The sequence below is a fragment of the Aphelocoma coerulescens genome, chromosome 11, assembly GCF_041296385.1.
Source record: "Aphelocoma coerulescens isolate FSJ_1873_10779 chromosome 11, UR_Acoe_1.0, whole genome shotgun sequence".
In the NCBI taxonomy this organism is placed as follows: Eukaryota; Metazoa; Chordata; class Aves; order Passeriformes; family Corvidae; genus Aphelocoma; species Aphelocoma coerulescens.
Genome location: NC_091025.1, coordinates 25,685,001 through 25,699,591, shown reverse-complemented (window position 1 = coordinate 25,699,591; position 14,591 = coordinate 25,685,001).

Sequence of the window (14,591 nt, the reverse complement as noted above, 5' to 3'; positions counted from 1 at the left end):
CTCCTAGGATGCTGTGGTGCAGCCAAAGGCGAAGAGGGTCAGAGAGCTGAAAGACACAATCCTTGAGGAGGAAAGGCAGATGTTGGGAGCTCCAGGGAATTCCCTGACGTCAGCAGTGGAGGAGCAGGATGAGGAAGATGTCCACGCTTGGGCTACTTGTGGCAAGAGTGTCCAAGGCTCCCAGTGCCTCCGTGAGAGCTGCAGGACTGGAGACGGAGGAAGGCCTTTTGGCAGGACTGGCTGCTCCCTCAGAGCCGCGGCTCTCAGCAGAATCATCTCATTGCTGAGGATGCACCTGTCCAGGAAGAGCATTGCAGAGAGTAGGAGTCCAGCTCATTGCAGTAAGGGAATGGCTGAGGGATGTTTCCCAGGAGCAACTTTGCTGGAGTTGCCAGTTCCAGTCCGTCACTCACAGGATGCTGCAGCACTGCCACAGGAGAAGGCATTTGGCATGGTGCTAGAGAAGGTCCTCGAGCAGCAAAGGCAAATTTTTGCAGCTCCAGGGAATTCCCTGTCGTCAGCAGTAGCGGAGCAGGATGAGGAAGATGTCCCCGCTTGGGCTACTTGTGGCAAGAGTGTCCAAGGCTCCCAGTGCCTCCGTGGGAGCTGCAGGACTGGTGACGGAGGACAACCATTGGGCAGGACTGGCTGCTCCCTCAGAGCCATGGCTCTCAGCAGAACCGTCTCATTGCTGAGGATGCACCTGTCCAGGAAGAGCATTGCAGCGGAGTAGGAGTCCAGCTCATTGCAGTAAGGGAATGGCTGAGGGATGTTTCCCAGGAGCAACTTTGCTGGAGGTGCCAGTTCCAGTCCGTGGCTCGCAGGATGCTGCAGCTCTGCCATAGGAGAAGGGGTTTGGCATGGTGCTAGAGAAGATCCTCGAGCAGCAAAGGCAGGTGTTTGCAGCTCCAGGGAATACCCTGACGTCAGCAGTGGAGTAGCAGGATGAGGAAGATGTCCACGCTTGGGCTACTTGTGGCAAGAGCCTCCATCCCTGCCCTTGCCTGGGTGAGAGTTGCCGAAGCGCAGATGGAGGAAGGCCTTTGGACAGGTGCAAGGTAAGAATGATGCATGGTCGGCAGTCGTGGTGTAAACAGAAACATTTCTTGCAATCATCCTTACTGTTAGAGTAGTTTCACTTTCAGGTTTGAATAGCGTGAGCCTGGAAAGCCAATAGTCTAAATGTTCAGATGTCTGGTACCCAGTAGTAGACATGAACTCAAGTCTCTCATAGAAACATGAGGTTTTTTCCTTAAGCCAAGTGCTGGGAGGGGAATTTCTTCTGCAAAACTACTGTGCTTCTGCTGCTTGTTCCATTTTAGAAAGTTTCCTCCCTTGGCCCTTCCTTGATTGAATAGTCCTTTGTCTTCTATCTAGAAGCTCCAGGTTTTCTTCTTACAAGTTGTCTTTGTTTTCTTTGTCCACAGACAGGAGTCCCTGCTCTCCCAGAGCCATGTCGATCATCAGAAGCTGCTTGTGGCTGCGGATGCAGATGGCCACGAAAGGCCTAGAAGTAAAAACTGGAGCAATGTCGTGTCCAAGAAGATTTTCCCAGAGAAAAGCATCCTAGGAGCAGCAAGTGTCCTGTAGCTGCCAGTTTCCAGTATATGACTCTCAGGATGCTGTGGCGCTGCCAAAGGCGAAGAGGCTCAGAGAGCTGCCAGACACGATCCTCGAGCAGGAAAGGCAGATTTTAGGAGCTCCAGGGAATTCCCTGATGTCAGCAGTGGAGGAGCAGGATGAGGAAGATGTCCACGCTTGGGCTACTTGTGGCAAGAGTGTCCAAGGCTCCCAGTGCCTCCGTGAGAGCTGCAGGAGTGGAGTCAGAGGAAGGCCTTTGGACAGGACTGGCTCCTCCCTCAGAGCCATGGCTCTCAGCAGAACCGTCTCATTGCTGAGGATGCACCTGTCCAGGAAGAGCCTTGCAAAGGAGTAGGAGTCCAGCTCATTGCAGTAAGGGAATGGCTGAAGGATGTTTCCCAGGAGCAACTATGCTGAAGGTGCCAGTTCCAGTCCATGGCTCGCAGGATGCTGCAGCGCTGCCATAGGAGAAGGGGTTTGGCATGGTGCTAGAGAAGGTCCTCGAGCAGCAAAGGCAGGTGTTTGCAGCTCCAGGGAATACCCTGACGTCAGCAGTGGAGTAGCAGGATGAGGAAGATGTCCACGCTTGGGCTACTTGTGGCAAGAGCCTCTATCCCTGCCCTTGCCTGGGTGAGAGTTGCCGGAGCGCAGATGGAGGAAGGCCTTTGGACAGGTGCAAGGTTAGAATGATGCATGGTCGGCAGTCGTGGTGTAAACAGGAACATTTCTTGCAATCATCCCTACTGTTAGAGTAGTTTCACTTTCCGGTTTGAATAGCGTGAGCCTGGAAAGCCAATAGTCTAAATGTTCAGATGTCTGGTACCCAATAGTAGACATGAACTCATGTCTCTCACAGAAACATCAGGCGTTTTCCTTAAGCCAAGTGCTGGGAGGGGAATTTCTTCTGCAAAACTACTGTGCTTCTGCTGCTTGTTCCATTTTAGAAAGTTTCCTCCCTTGGCTCTGCCTTGATTGAATAGTCCTTTCTCTTCTAACTAGAAGCTCCAGGTTTTAATCTTACAAGTTGTCTTTGTTTTCTTTGTCCACAGACAGGAGTCCCTGCTCTCCCAGAGCCATGTCGATCATCAGAAGCTGCTTGTGGCCGCGGATGCAGATGGCCACGAAAGGCCTAGAAGTAAAATCTGCAGCAAGGTTGTGTGCAAGAAGATTTTCCCAGAGAAAAGCATCCTAGGAGCAGCAAGTGTCCTGGAGCTGCCAGTTGCCAGTATATGACTCCTAGGATGCTGTTGCGCTTCCAAAATGTAAGAGGCTCAGAGAGCTGCCAGACGCGATCCTCGAGCAGGAAAGGCAGATGTTGGGAGCTCCAGGGAATTCCCTGATGTCAGCAGTGGAGGAGCAGGATGAGGAAGATCTCGACGCTTGGGCTACTTGTGGCAAGCGTGTCCAAGGCTCCCAGTGCCTCCGTGGGAGCTGCAGGAGTGGAGACGGAGGAAGGCCTTTGGGCAGGACTGGCTGCTCCCTCAGAGCCGTGGCTCTCAGCAGAACCGTCTCATTGCTGAGGATGCACCTATCCAGGAAGAGCCTTGCAAAGGAGTAGGAGTCCAGCTCATTGCAGTAAGGGAATGGCTGAAGGATGTTTCCCAGGAGCAACTATGCTGAAGGTGCCAGTTCCAGTCCATGGCTCGCAGGATGCTGCAGCACTGCCATAGGAGAAGGCATTTGGCATGGTGCTAGAGAAGATCCTCGAGCAGCAAAGGCAGGTGTTTGCAGCTCCAGGGAATTCCTAGATGTCAGCAGTGGAAGATCAGGATGAGGAATATCTCCAGGCTTGGGCTACTTGTGGCAAGAGCCTCCATCCCTGCCCGAGCTTGGGTGAGAGTTGCCAGAGCGCAGACGGAGGAAGGCCTTTGGACAGGTGCAAGGTAAGAATGATGCATGGTCGGCAGTCGTGGTGCGAGCAGAAACATTTCTTGCAATCGCCTCTAGCTTTTAGAGTAGTTTCACTTTCCGGTTTGAATAGTGTGAGCCTGGAAAGCCAATAGTCTAAATGTTCAGATGTCTGCTACCCTATAGTAGACATGAACTCAAGTCTCTCATAGAAACATGAGGTTTTTTCCTTAAGCCAAGTGCTGGGAGGGGAATTTCTTCTGCAAAACTACTGTGCTTCTGCTGCTTGTTCCATTTTAGAAAGTTTCCTCCCTTGGCCCTGCCTTGATTGAATAGTCCTTTCTCTTCTAACTAGAAGCTCCAGGTTTTAATCTTACAAGTTGTCTTTGTTTTCTTTGTCCACAGACAGGAGTCCCTGCTCTCCCAGAGCCCTGTTGATCATCAGAACCTGCTTGTGGCTGAGGATGCAGATGGCCACGAAAGGCCTAGAAGTAAAAACTGGAGCAAGGTTGTATGCAAGAAGATTTTCCCAGAGAAAAGCATCCTAGGAGCAGCAAGTGTCCTGGAGGTGCCAGTTGCCAGTATATGACTCCTAGGATGCTGTGGCGCTGCCAAAGGCGAAGAGGCTCAGAGAGCTGCCAGACATGATCCTCCAGCTGGAAAGGCAGATGTTGGGAGCTCCAAGGAATTCCCTGACGTCAGCAGTGGAGGAGCAGGATGAGGAAGATGTCCACGCTTGGGCTACTTGTGGCAAGAGTGTCCGAGGCTCCCAGTGCCTCCGTGAGAGCGGCAGGACTGGAGACGGAGGAAGGCCTTTGGACAGGTGCAAGGTAAGAATGATGCATGGTCCCCAGTTGTGGTGAGTACAGAAACATTTCTTCCAAGCATCTCTAGCTTTTGAAATAGTTTGACATTCCGGTTTGAATTGCGTGAGCCTGGAAAGCCAGTAGTCTAAATGTTCAGATGTCTGCTATCCAATAGTAGACATGAACTCAAGTCTCTCATAGAAACATCAGACTTTTTCCTTAAGCCAAGTGCTGGGAGGGGAATTTCTTCTGCAAAACTACTGTGCTTCTGCTGCTTGTTCCATTTTAGAAAGTTTCCTGCTTTGGCCCTGCCTTGATTGAATAGTCCTTTGTCTTCTATCTAGAAGCTCCAGGTTTTCTTCTTACAAGTTGTCTTTGTTTTCTTTGTCCACAGACAGGAGTCCCTGCTCTCCCAGAGCCATGTCGATCATCAGAACCTGCTTGTGGCTGAGGATGCAGATGGCCACGAAAGGCCTAGAAGTAAAATCGGCAGCAATGTCGTGTGCAAGAAGATTTTCCCAGAGAAAAGCATCCTAGGAGCAGCAAGTGTCCTGGAGCTGCCAGTTGCCAGTATATGACTCCTAGGATGCTGTGGCGCAGCCAAAGATGAAGAGGCTGAGAGAGCTGCCAGACATGATCCTCGAGCAGCAAAGGCAGGTGTTTGCAGCTCCAGGGAATTCCCTGCCGTCAGCAGTGGAGGAGCAGGATGAGGAAGATCTTGACGCTTGGGCTACTTGTGGCAAGAGTGTCCAAGGCTCCCAGTGCCTCCGTGGGAGCTGCGGGACTGGAGACGGAGGAAGGCCTTTTGGCAGGACTGGCTGCTCCCTCAGAGCCGCGGCTCTCAGCAGAACCGTCTCGTTGCTGAGGATGCACCTGTCCAGGAAGAGCATTGTAGAGGAGTAGGAGTCCAGCTCATTGCAGTAAGGGAATGGCTGAGGGATGTTTCCCAGGAGCAACTTTGCTGGAGGTGCCAGTTCCAGTCCGTGAGTCGCAGGATGCTGCAGCGCTGCCATAGGAGAAAGCATTTGGCATGGTGCTAGAGAAGATCCTTGAGCAGCAAAGGCAAGTGTTTGCAGCTCCAGGGAATTCCTAGATGTCAGCAGTGGAAGATCAGGATGAGGAAGATGTCCGCGCTTGGGCTACTTGTGGCAAGAGCCTCCATCCCTGCCCTTGCCTGGGTGAGAGTTGCCGGAGCGCAGATGGAGGAAGGCCTTTGGACAGGTGCAAGGTAAGAATGATGGATGGTCGGCATTCGTGGTGTAAACAGAAACATTTCTTGCAATCATCCCTTCTGTTAGAATAGTTTCACTTTCCGGTTTTAATAGCGTGAGCCTGGAAAGCCAATAGTCTAAATGTTCAGACGTCTGCTCCCCAATAGTAGACATGAACTCAAGTCTCTCATAGCAACATCAGGCTTTTTCATTAAGCCAAGTGCTGGGAGGGGAATTTCTTCTGCAAAAGTACTGTGCTTCTGCTGCTTGTTCCATTTTAGAAAGTTTCCTCCCTTGGCCCTGCCTTGATTGAATAGTCCTTTCTCTTCTAACTAGAAGCTCCAGGTTCCCTTCTTACAAGTTGTCTTTGTTTTCTTTGTCCACAGACAGGAGTCCCTGGTGCCCTAGAGGCACGTTGATCTTCAGAACCTGCTTGTGGCCGCGGATGCAGATGGCCACGAAAGGCCTGAATGTAGAAACTGTAGCAAGGTTGTTTTCAAGAAAATTTTCCCAGATGAAAGCATCCTAGGAGCAGCAAGTGTCCTGGAGCTGCCAGTTGCCGGTCCATGACTCGAAGGTGGTAGTGCTGTTGCCAAAGGTGAAGAGGCTCAGACAGCTGCCAGACGCGATCCTCCAGCAGGAAAGGCAGGTGTTTGCATTTCCAGTGAATTCCCTGATGTCAGCAGTGGTGGAGCAGGATTAGGGAGATCTGCATGTTAGGGATATTTTTACAGCTGGTGATGGGGTATTAGCTCTGACCCAGGAAGAGGTGACCGGTCGGGGGAGATGGTCCCGAAAGAATCGGCTTCTCGAGGCCATGTGTCTTCCCTCAGTTTCTGGCAGAGGGGCCCTTGCAGAGGCTGTCAGCTCTTTAGTGATTATCAGCTTGTGATTCCAGCTCAGCTCTGCAGGGCAGCCTCCAGTCCAGACCCGACCCGAGAGAGAGACGAGAGGCTTGTGTGGCTGGTTCTGCACGGAAGGTAGCTTAATTGTTGGTCCCCTCCGGCGAAGGGGAAAGCCAGGGATGAGAGCTCTCTCTCCACAGGGGCAGAGGGCTTGCTTTTATAGGGATACAGGGGATGGGTGAAGGCCAATGGGTTACAAAGGATCTGCATAGAGTCTCCTAAAGGATTGTGGGTCTGTCTTTTCTCGCCATGACCAAAGCAGTGGTTGCCTTTCCAGGGAGTCCTGCTGGGCGAATACGTAATCTCTTATCTCAGCAGAGATCCCTCCAGGGCAGGGGCTGGGCATACCCCACAACTCCCTCTTCTGTATTTATTAAAAAGGCGTTCCTGGCAGCCTTTCTACAGCAACGTAGGAGGGAAGAGAACATAAGTAACCCAGTAATGATTACAATGAGTACCCACAAAGCTCCCTTAATCAAAGATGAAATCCATCCAGTTATTCCCTATCGTCCAAAAAGGTCATTGTCTACTGTTAGGTCATAGAGTCTGTGGTGAGGATAGCATCAACGTAGATACATTTCATCTTTGGAGAGGGATGGGGCTTCTGAGAGGGAATATAAGCAAGATTTGTTAGCTTTGTGGTGAGAAGGGAAGTTTCGGGGTTTAGGGAGGTTTGACAAGGGTTGAGGGAAGGGGATATTTTGGGGTAACAAGGGGTGATAACATATAAACTAAGGATCAGTTTTTCAGGCTGTGTCTGGCCTACAGCTTGACTTTTGCCATAGCTTCTTGTTCAGCTTTCTGTTTCGTCTGCTGCCGTGTGGTGGGACGATCTTTTTCCTGGTTGGTGGGCATCCGGCGACGTTTTTGTCTCCATGCAGAGCTGGTCTGGTTTTGGGGAGGTCCTGTATTCGTCTCAGGAGAGTTCTTGTTGGTGTTTGTAGGAGCAGTGTTTGTAGGGCCTAGGTATGGTTTTATACTTTTTCCTGGGAACCACTTTGGGCTGGATGGTAGCTGGACACAAGCGTAGCCTCTCTCCCAGGTAATCAATTGGAAAGGCCCAGAGACCTGGTGTGATTCAGGGTCCTTTATCAGCACTGGTGGCTTCTCTGTGAGCTTAGCTTGGGTTGAGTTTGAGAAGTGGCAGAGTACTGGGGGGTCAGGCTCTGATGATGTACCATTTAGGAAGGTAATGACATAGAGAGCCTCACAGAGTCTTTCAGTGGGAGACAAGATTTCTGTTTCTCTCCTTTGCTGGTTGAGGACTCTTTTGAGGGTTTGGTGGCTCCTTTCTACGATGGATTGTCCTGTGGGATTGCTAGGTATGCCTGTCTTGTGTTTTATCCCCCATTGGTTGAAGAAATCTTTTAACTTGTGAGAGGTGTAGGCAGGCCCATTATCTGTTTTGATTTCTTCAGGGACTCCCAGGGTGGCGAAGGCAAGGAGGAAATGCTTGATGACGGCATCTTCCCCTGCATGGGCTGACACAAACACTGCCCCAGAAAATGTGTCAACTGACACATGCACGTATTTGGATCTCCCAAAGGATGGGAAGTGGGTTACATCGGTTTGCCACAATTGGCAGCTGTTCAGATGTCAGGGACGTTTGCAGTCTCTGCTGGCATGGCCAGTGCATCTGCTCTCCTGTTCCCTTCGGCAATGGGACCAGGGAGGTCGGTGTGTGACCTCACATGCATAATGTAGTAGGCTGTTTCCTGTGGGAGATTAAATGAATTAATGTAGAAACCAATTGGTATAATTTTTGGTTGGAGACTTCCTTTAGAAAAGCATGTTCAGCCCTCATAGCTATACCAGCGACATAAGCCGAATCTGTGACCAAATTAAAAGGTTCATCTTTAAACTTTTCAAAGGCTCTGACAACAGCTGCTAACTCAGCAATCTGTGGAGATCCCTCTACTGTTTGGATATCAGATTCCCATTTTTGGGTATTGGGTTGCCTCCATGTCATGATAGACCGATGGGACGAACCAGACCCATTGGTAAAGACGGTCAGAGCTTTGAGAAGTTTTCTACTTTGGATTAATTTTGGATTCAATTTAAAAGCTGCATCACGGTAGAAAAATCTATGTTTTGGCATGTGAATGGAAATTTGGCCTGTGTAGCTGTCTAGGGCTAACTGGAGGCTCTCATTGGTCTGGAGTGACTGCTTCAGATCTTCAGTGGTCAATGGCAATATGCATGCGAACTCACACCCTGCAAGAGAGCGGAGACGAGTTCTGGCCTTTTTTATTAAATGTGCCATTACTTCTTGGAAGGTGGTTAATGTCTTTGTAGGCTGATGGCTTGTGAAGACCCATTCAAGTATCAACAAAGGGTCTCTGAGTTGAGGGTCCCATTGGAAGATCAGTCTGTGTAAATGGGGAGCCTTACCCAGAACTGCAAACTGGAGAGGCAGGCTGGGTTCAACGCGATGGGCTTGGCGTGAAGACAGGGCTTCCTGGACTTTGGTGATGGTATCTCGGGCTTCAGGTGTGAGGGCGCGTGGAGAGTCCAAATCTTCACTGCTGCAGAGAAGGTTGAAGAGGGGAGTGAGGTCTTCTGTTGTGACTCCCAGTAGGGGGCGTATCCAATTTATGGATCCGCACAGGCTGTGTAAGTCCCTTAGGGTTTTGGGATCCTCTTTGATGGTGAGTTGCTGGGGTACGATGGTTCTCTCCCGGATCTGGAGGCCAAGGTAAGTCCATGGGCTGGAGTGCTGCACTTTGTCCTCACAAATCTCGAACCCTGCTTCTTCTATGGCTTCAATTGTCTTTTTAAGAGTTCTGTCCAAGTAAGTTTTTTCTGATGCACAGATTAGTATGTCATCCATATAGTGGTAAATGATTGCTTCTGGGAATAGGCTCCTGATGGGGGACAGAATGTGGGCGATGTACCACTGGCAGATGGTCAGGCTGTTCTTCATGCCTTGTGGGAAGACGAGCCAGTGGTATCTTCTGAGTGGGGCTTGTTCGTTAAGAGAGGGGATGGAGAAGGTGAACCGTGGTGCATCCTGGGGATGGAGCGGGATGTTAAAGAAACAGTCTTTAATGTCTGTGATGGCCAGCAGCCAGTCTCAGGGCAGCATCGATGGTGATGGCAGGCCAGGTTGGAGGGGGCCCATGTCTTCAATGACCTCATTGATCTTCCATAGGTCCTGGAGTAGTCTCCATTTGTCTTTGCTAGGCTTTTTCAGTACAAAGACAGGGGAATTCCAAGGGCTTGTGGTTTCGGTGATATGACCTTTGGCAAGTTGCTCTTCTACCAGGGCTTCCAGCGCACTGAGTTTTTCTTCTTCAAGGGGCCACTGCCTTGTCCACTTTGGGTTGTCAGTCTTCCAGGTGAGCGGGGGAATAGATGGCAGTGTGCCTTTCTCAGTAGCCCCAGTCAGAAATCCTGGCTGGGAATGGTGAGGCTGGCACCCCACTGGGATAGAAGGTCTCTGCCCCATAGGGTGATGGGGGCTCTTACCACGAATGATCGGGTGGTCGCTATCTTGCCTTCGGGTCCTTCGATGACAACATTTCGTTTGCTTCTCATGGGTACTGCAACTCCACCAATCCCGGAGATCATACCTGCTACTGGCTCCAGTTCCCAATTCCCTGGCCACTCGGAGCGGGTGATGATGGTCACGTCTGCTCCAGTGTCCAGCATCCCTGGGCGGTAGACACTCTCTCCTTTACAGAACAAGCTGCACTCAATGGTCGGTTTGTTTGAGCCCACAATCTCTATCCACATTGCTGTAGGATTGAGAGGAAGCTGTTCTGGGCGGTTCTGTGGAAGTAAAAAAGCTTGAGCAATCGGTGTTCCCTGTGGGAGAAAGAAAGGTGTGTCCGTGCAGCAAAGCTGGACAAGAATCTCTTGTCCAGGTTGCACTGTTTGTATCTCAGGTAATACAAAGAGTTGTTCTGGACCATGGATGGTATCGCTTAGGATAAGAATCTCCCATGGGCCGTTCTGTGGTCCGTACTTTCCTGTGGGGATATGATAAAAACGCTTGTCAACAAAGTTAAATGGCAGTGATGTTACCAGTTGGCGTCTGGTTCCGATCGGTAGCGCTCCGTGTGTTGGATCCTTCTCATGTGTTCTGGGATTGCCTGGGATGATGGTGCCGGGTGAGGTCCAGTTGTCTGCTGTCAGTGGTCTGATGTGGAGTTCGCAGCCGGGGCAGGGTAGTATGGCCTTTGATTTGTTGTCTGAGTGCGGGGCCTTGACACCGCGCTCCGATAGAAGTTTTTTGGACGCTGCTGGTGCTGTTGCTGTCTCTGGTACCTTTGGTAGGCGGCACGATGGTTCTGGGTGGGTGACCTTTGTGGGCAGTCCTTTATAAAGTGTCTAAGTTCGCCACAATAGAAACAGCAGGCGTTCTCCTTAGAGACTGCTGCAGCAAATGCACCAGAAACTCCCTCTGTGATGCCCTTTACAACTGCTTGGGTCACTGTGTGTTCTGCAGATGTGTGTCGTGTACAGCTCTCTATCATTTGTTCTATTGTGGGTTCTGTGTCCATGGGTAGGGCCCTCAAGATATTCTTACATTGTTCGTTAGCATTTACCATGGCAAGTTTACCCAAAAGTTCTTTTCGTCCATCCGGACTCTCTATCTGTTTCTCTAAGCTAGCTTTTAAACAATCAACAAACTGAATGAAGCTTTCATTTGCTGACTGTTTGATGTTAGAGAAATATTGTGTAGGAACAGAATCATCAGGGGTAAGAAACAGCGATGTCTTAGCTGCAATAGCTATGTCTTGTAATGCTACTTCAGATAAGATTGTAGCTTGATCTGAGGGTTTTTGGAGGTCACCTTCTCCACCCAGTTGTTCTATTGTCCAATCTGTCTGATTTGCATCTTTAGCATAAGTGTCAGACAGTGTTTTTAAATGTCTTTTCCAATGCCTTTCCCATAACATATATTCAGCAGGGGAAAGGATGCAATTAATAATGTTTTTAATATCATGTGGTACTAATGTATAGGCAAAGTGGCTTCCAATAGCTTTCTAAAGAAATGTGACCCTCTCCCATGTTCTTTTGCTGCCTTGCAAAGCTCTTTGATTTCTTTGTATGGGATAGGTTCCCATGTTTTTGTAGTTGGACCACCCCTCCTCCCTTTCCCTATAATGACTGGAAAGGCTGAGGTTTTCTGGCTAACACCCAATCTCCCTCCCGGTTCGCTTCCCTGTGTGTCTGTGCCCATCAATCCTCAGAGTCAGAGCCAGAGCTCCTGCTACTGTCATCTGAACAGGAGGGATAAGCTGTGGCAGGGCAGGGCCGGGATACAGGGGGTGTAGCGTGGCATTTTTGAAATGCCGACTTTCCTTTAGCCAGGGCAGGGGTAGCGCGGGGTCGGGGATGGTTTGAGGGATGGGAAGGGGGTCTGTTGTGGCAGCATGGGGGTAGAGAGGTTGTACAGCAGCAGGTCGTTTGGGGGGAGGTCGGGTTACAGGTAGTGCCGGTTTCGCAATTCCCTGTGGAGTCAGCGTGGGCTATAGGAGGGTGTGGGGGGGCGGTGGGCTCTAGCGCAGCAGCGGAGGAGATGGGGATTGCACAAGAACCCGTGGTATGGGGAGGGGGGTGTAGGGAGAGGGGGAGCATCAGGGATTGCGCAAGATGCAGCTAGGGGGGGAGAGAGTGGGTGTGCCGGTGCCTGCCAGGGTGCCTGGGCCATTGGTGGGGGGGGGGGGGGGGGGGAGGGAAATTCCACTCCTTGGGCGGTAGCCTGGGGCAGTGCCGCGGATAGCTGGGTCCTGCCAGCGGCGAGAGGGGCAGATGCTTGTTCCGTGCCCCACAGTGCATGCGCAGGGCTCTGCGGGACCGGCCCCATGTTGTACCATGCTTGTTCCGTGGGTTCAGGGAGGGGCAGCAGCAGCGGGGCGGCTTGCTGGGACGGGGCCGCCGCACTGGGGTGGGACGCGGTGGGGTGGGGGGGGTCAGAGGCACCGCGAGCCGGTGCGAGAGGGGGAAGGGTGGTGTCATGCGCAAAAGGTTGCAAAATATCAGGGGCACGGGGAGATGGGGCTGGGGGCGGCTCAGAGGCATCCATCCCGGGGAATGGGGATGGGTCTGTGAGGTAAACAGAATTGCCCAATCAAAATTGATAAAGAAATAACATTTATTATACAACCGAAATATCGGTCTCAAAAGCCACGATCGAGAAAAGCAGCTCCGAGCCCGGGGTCGGAGCTGGGTGAACACGCATGGATCTGATCTCTATCGCACCAGACCTCCCAAGTTCACGAGTGCTGCTTCAGCTGGTTCCTTCTTATACAGTTTTTGGGCAGAGTCCGAATTAATTCTATTCTTCTCATAATTTTAGCATATTCATGAAGTTTTCTTGTCCCAGAGTTGGGCTGCACAAAGCCTTTCCTGGGTCCAATGAATTGTCCATCCTGGGTGATGAGTGGGCCATTTCTTCTGATGGAAGGGCCATTTCTGGTGATGGATGGGCCATCTCTGGTTCCCGGAACAGTTATTTTTAGTTCCCGAAATGTCTGATTCCTTATCAGATGAGATGTAGATATAAGAAGGTGGTGATCAAGTCGTCATGGTGCAAATGTCCCAGTGATAAGAACCAACCCCACCTAGGTGGAATCCTCACTTATTGATTAGATCTGTGAGAGAACTTCTTTCAGTGTTGTGAAATTTTTCTCTCAGCCAGGCTGATTGAGGGATTTTGAAACTCTGTATTTGCATGGTCTGATTACATTTCAGTTTTATACATAATAGCACGAATTACATACTCTATTTATAACAGTCTGGGATGGATCCCGCGCGCGCTGCCTGGGGGGTGGCAGTGGAACCGATGGGGCGAGCAGGGGGGTTTGGGTATGAGAGAACTGCTGGAAATAGGGGATCGGGGTAGGGAAGTGGGGTGGCCGGCACCCCAGCCGAGCCAGGGCCAGGACGGCTGGCGGGGTCCACGCTCCGGCTGCCAGAGGTGGAGAGGGGGAGTGGGAGGGGGGAAGGGCAGAGAACGGGTTTAGGTGAGGGGGGGTTGTCGCACAAAACATTTTAACCAATAAATGAAATAAAGGAATGAATTTGGAAACAGAGGGGTTTCCAGTGGCTTGAGAGAAGTAGAATTTCTTCCCCACTCTGTCCCAGAACGGATCAGAAAGGACAGAGTCTGTGGTGGCGTCAGGAAAATTTCGAGATATCCAATTAGTTAAAGATTTGAGATTTTTCTTAGAAAGAGCACCTTTAGAGAACTTAAAGTCAGATTTTAAGAGAAGGGTTAGAAGAAAGGGGTATAGGTCTCTCTCAGATTGGGAAAGGCTGGGTTTAGCTGCCTATGTCCCATCTTAGTTTTTCCCTCAGCAGAAAAAAGAGAAAAAAACCCAAAATTACTTTAAGTTGTGCACAAGAAAGAGGAGGAGAGCCCCAAATTTAAACTTACAAATCCTGTTTTCTGGTGAGGCTGGCTCCTAGAAGGGTCTGCTGGGGGGGTGGCCTGGCAGTTCGATCCTCAGGGACTTCAGTCCTTGGTGGGAGGTGAGGGTCTTGAACTGTCCTCGTCCAAAAGGCCTGCTAAAACGTAGGTCTATCTTCAGAGGATCAGCACATGAACGGCTGGTTCTGTCTTGGTGTGGTCAAGACACAGCTCAGGCCAGGCCGGGGTCCAAGGCTGTTCGGGCGCCAGTTATTGCAGCTGGGTATGGGGTCAGTGGCTCTGACCCAGGAAGAGGTGACCGGTCAGGGGAGATGGTCCCGAAAGAATCGGCTTCTCGAGGCCATGTGTCTTCCCTCAGCTGCTGGCAGAGGGGCCCTTGCAGAGGCTGTCAGCTCTTTAGTGATTATCAGCTTGTGATTCCAGCTCAGCTCTGCAGGGCAGCCTCCAGTCCAGACCAGACCCGAGAGAGAGACGAGAGGCTTGTGTGGCTGGTTCTGCACGGAAGGTAGCTTAATTGTTGGTCCCCTCCGGCGAAGGGGAAAGCCAGGGATGAGAGCTCTCTCTCCACAGGGGCAGAGGGCTTGCTTTTATAGGGATACAGGGGATGGGTGAAGGCCAATGGGTTACAAAGGATCTGCATAGAGTCTCCTAAAGGATTATGGGTCTGTTTTTCTCGCCATGACCAAAGCAGTGGTTGCCTTTCCAGGGAGTCCTGCTGGGCGAATACGAAATCTGTTAACTCAGCAGAGATCCGTCCAGGGCAGGGGCTGAGCATACCCCACAGATACTTGTGGCAAGAGCCTCCATCCCTGCCAGAGCCTCGGTGAGAGCTGCCGTAGCACAGACAGGGGAAGGCCTT